Raw genomic sequence first — 4,168 nt, 5'->3', positions numbered from 1 at the left:
TGTAACACTAACAACACATCTCTTTAATCAGCCTGCGCGGACTCGACGCATTCCAACACAGTTCTGCGCAAGTCTCTTCTGTGTAGGTGTAACTCAGTCAATCAGAGGCGGTGAGTTGATGGGGGAGGGCAAGTGGTACTCAACTACAAACCATCGCTTATGTTTTACGTAAGGTCATCATCGTAGTCGGAATATTACATGATGTTAGGTCACACGTAGGCCTAGTCGTGTAATTATCGCTGATAGCTCGTGTTGTGTTACGTAATGGCCGGTCGTTTGTTAGGTTATGGTCGTTGTTAGGTCATGGCCGGTCGTTTGTTAGGTCATGGCCGGTCGTTGTTAGGTCATGGTCGGTCGTTGTTAGGTCATGGTCGGTCGTTTGTTAGGTCATGGTCGGTCGTTGTTAGGTCATGGTAGGTCGTTTGTTAGGTCATGCACGGTTGTCATTAGGTCATGGTAGGTCGTTGTTAGGTCATGGCCGGTTGTTTGAGTATTTTAGGGGGGGGGAGGTGTTAGAAAATTGTACTAGCGATTTTTTAATTTTTTATTTTACGTCTTAAGAATTTACGGGCAGGGTTTCTGACATTTCAGATGTCTTTTTGTTGAAGGGGGAAGGTTGGGCGTGGGGGGTGGGGGGGGGGGGGGGGGGGGGGTCTAGTGACAAAATGTGACCGAGACGGGAAAAAGGAGTTGAGTGCTGGATGCCAAAAGGAACTAATAAAATTCAGGCTAAAAAAAGATTTATGTATTATCCAAACTAGTAAAATATAGAAACAAAATTATTTTGGTATTCTAGCTTAATTACTTTCTAAAATGTAGAACTATGGTTTTGATATTGTAATTATTTTCCGAAATAAAGAGAGTATTTTTGTAACCAGCAATAGCAAATTACCTAAATGTTTAACCAATTAGTTTATTCCAAATGACAGCGCGAGATTCACGCGATAAAAAACGATAGGTAAAAAAAAAACACACAAAAGATCGGTTACTCTAAAAAAATCAACAGGGATAATTTGTAGAGAGTTTAATGTGAGGTGGGTGGGCAGGATCAATCAATTTACACCACATTAGTATCACGTGCTGCAATAATTAATTAATCAATAACTAATGACCTCGTCAATTACATCGGTAACACAACACGTAATCAGCCCCACAGTGACAACAGTTCATCTTAATTCTGGCTACACACGTTTTGATGACGCCATCGCGTATAATCGGATTCCATTCGCGGCATCCTTTGTTTGTGCTGACGGCGTTAAAAGGTGGGAGGCTGGCCGGCGACCCGCAGCAATTAGCACGCCGGGAATGTAATTAATCTCATTAAGACTTCGCAGCTCATGCATAGAACATGGCGATGGAACAGGGCATCCGGTGTATGTGTTTGTATGTGTGTGTGTTGGGAGGGGGGGGGGGGAATCAATTTTAAATTATCTCAGTTAATTTTTTCTATTTATACGCACATTTAGATTTGACGTGTAATTATAGGTGATTTAAAAAAAAAAATATATGATTATTACACGCTCTAGTTTATGATAATGTAGCTTTAAAAAAAAAAACCTAACGAATCGTCGATTTTGTTGGAATTATAAATCAGCCCTTCTTAATAAACGCCATATTGAACTCGAGATATTCAAGTTATTTATGTTACGATCCACCCTCCCCCCCCCATGCACACGTCGTCCAAAAACAACCTTAGGGGCGTTTTCAGCTTGAGCGGCGCCTCAAGCTATAAAATAGTTTTGTGACCAAGCTATAAAATAGTTTTGTGACCACTGCGGATATTGCTTCGCTGTGAGTATAACATCTGGTTAGAAACTGAAATGTAATGTTAGTCTAAATGAATGAATGTGGGAGCTCCGATATCGCGGTGGCCCTTGTCGACAGCCTAGTCAGCCCCACAGCTGATCCGCCACTGTTTTAAATTTGTTTTTAGATTTTTTATGTTTGATATTCAAATAACGCAGTAAGTCCTTGTAGGTTATATCCTCATTTTTTCCCTTTCATGGCCAAGACAAATAGAGCAGAAGAGGTAGAGTTCATCTCTTTCAATGAGATCGGAATACAAAGACATAATGTTGTCAGCACTATGCCTTTGTTTCCCCTAACAGGAGTTAGGTACCTATCAAAGCTGGGTGGACTCAGGGAAATTCTAATGACCTGAACAAGGATTCGAACTCAAGTCTACCTGGTTAGCAGTCTAGCTCTCTACCGCTAGGCCACCCCAGATTTACTGATGTCACAAAAGTTTCGTCTCTTCTTGGGTCTCCGCCTAATCACAAAACTGGCAAATTTTTTTTTTTCCATCCCGTCAGGAAGTTTATCCTTGACCTGTTGCTATTTTTAGCACCTTTTTTTTTTGAAATATGACTCACACATTTTGTCCAACGTCGCTTGCGATCGTATGAGTGTGTATGTGTGTGTGTGTGCTGGTGTTTGAGTGTGTTTGTGGGTTCGTGCGTGCGTGTGTGTGTCAGTGAGCACTAGCTAACATCCCGCTGCAACGGATTCTTATGAGCCACAAGTCTTCAAGTAGTTTTCCGTCAACACTAAAGTAACAAAACACATCTTGAGATGAGAGTAGCCTCCCCCTACCCCTGTCAGCTGTTTTGCTTTAGCCAATAGCTTTTCGAGTCTATGGCATCAATACAAAAGTGTCTGAACGACATATTTTTTCATCGAGTTCTAAACTAGCTTCCAAAACAGAAAACATTAATACAGATTTATCTTACAACAATTAAAATAAAAGTTAGATTTTAACATTAACTGGAGTTTAAGTGACAACATTTTTCTAAATGAATAGAAAATTGCTAACTATTTTATTCATTAAAGAAAATAAAATTGGGACGGCGTGGTAGAGAGCTATACTGCTAACCCGAAAGTCTCGAGTTCGAATCCGGGTACAAGTCAGTAGAACGCCCCTGAATCCACCAAGCTGTGATGGGTACCTAACTCAAGTTAGGGAGCAAAAGCCGGATGGGAATAGTGCCGACCACACTTTCCCTTCATTTGCCGAGGTCTCTAGTGAAGTAGATAAATTCTATTTCATCTCCCCCCCCCCCTCCCCCCTGCCTTGGGCTCGAACGGAAAAAGAAAAAAAAAACGCAATTATTTCAAACTTAAAAACGATAATCACTTACAATTACGTAACGTCTTTGGCATATTTAATATAGTTTACGTATGATCAATGGTGGGTTGAATTTTGATGTTTCCATCAGTGTTTCTTCCAGACTTTTTTCTCCGGGGGGGGGGGGGGGGGGGGCGGACACTGATAAAAGCTTATACTTTCCATATAAATTCCATTTTGTTCAGGGGGGGGGGGGAGTAGCCCATCGAAGAGATGCCTGGTAGAAACACTGGTTTCCATGCAATTTATTTCCAGGTAACCACTTCTTCAGACTCGAACCCAACCCTCTACGGTATTTATGACGTCTGTGTTTATACACAATGGCCGCCTTCTCCACCAGGTAAGACTACGATTCCGTTGTTTACATTCGGGTTGGTAGAAAGAAATTCTCTCGCTGAAATAGTTGTGAGCGAAATTTTAGACTGCTAGACGCTACAGTTACACTGTTTTGTAATGACTTCAAACAAAATGTCTTTTGTGAGCATGTTAGACGGACTAGGAATTGTTCGTTAAAATATATTTTAAAAAAAATTCGTTTAAATGCCTGTGTTAGGACAAGATCTATGGAACAATTAATCTAGAATATTCGATGAACACGTGGCCTCGTCTGCCCGGTATTTGCAAAAGTTCTATTTCCGTCTGGGTCAGCACGTGGTGTAGCAGAAATTTAAAAGCCGTTAAACGACGGGACCGTGCATTCAGACAGCGCCATTAAAAGCATTAGCGAAATTAAATGGCTTCTTGCACTTTTTATGTGTGGTGTAATCTGATTGGTTGATGCTTTGGATAACGTCCAATCACGTTTCTTAATGCATATTTAATTAAAGAAATTTTACTTGTTTAAATTAAAAAAAAACAATTTCCTCGTATTTGATGGAAATTGTAATTCCGGTACACATTCTGATATACAAGCCCTATAAAAATACTTGTGTTTACATTTTCGTTTAATTAATTGATGCAATGTTGCTTGCTATGACACGACAGATTAAATAGAATAACTTGATTGAGCTATTAAAAAATCACACAGTAATGATTATAACCCTC

Source organism: Physella acuta, unplaced genomic scaffold (genome assembly GCF_028476545.2).
Source record: "Physella acuta isolate Inbredline_101_S28 unplaced genomic scaffold, ASM2847654v3 ptg000429l, whole genome shotgun sequence".
Classification (NCBI taxonomy): domain Eukaryota; kingdom Metazoa; phylum Mollusca; class Gastropoda; family Physidae; genus Physella; species Physella acuta.
This window is presented reverse-complemented; position numbering follows the sequence as displayed.